Source organism: Penaeus monodon, chromosome 21 (assembly GCF_015228065.2).
Source record: "Penaeus monodon isolate SGIC_2016 chromosome 21, NSTDA_Pmon_1, whole genome shotgun sequence".
Classification (NCBI taxonomy): Eukaryota; Metazoa; Arthropoda; class Malacostraca; order Decapoda; family Penaeidae; genus Penaeus; species Penaeus monodon.
The window spans coordinates 41,025,276-41,025,642 of NC_051406.1; positions in this window are offsets into that span (position 1 = coordinate 41,025,276).

Here is a 367-nt window from a genome sequence, read left to right on the forward strand (position 1 = left end):
TACCAGCAAAGCCCGAAAGCAGGAGGAAAAACAGTTTATAAAGGCTATGAAGAAAATCATTGATGACATCTTGAGGACATAAAAATGGCCAGCCGAATGGGTAATTTCAGAATTGGTGCTCCTACCAAAAGTTTCCGGAACTCAGTAACTGCACCAATACCGACTACGGTAAAGGCTGCAATACTACCTAGCACCAGAGATTGCAGAGGAACAGTTTGGGATCACGGCAGGCAAAGAATCCACTGATGCCATTCTAGCTTCCAAAACATCATTCAAAAGGTTGTTAACAAGCAAGAAGAGGATAAAGTTTTTGTTTTGTTTTGTTTATTGATTACATCAAGGCGTTTGACTCGGTATTTCATGATGC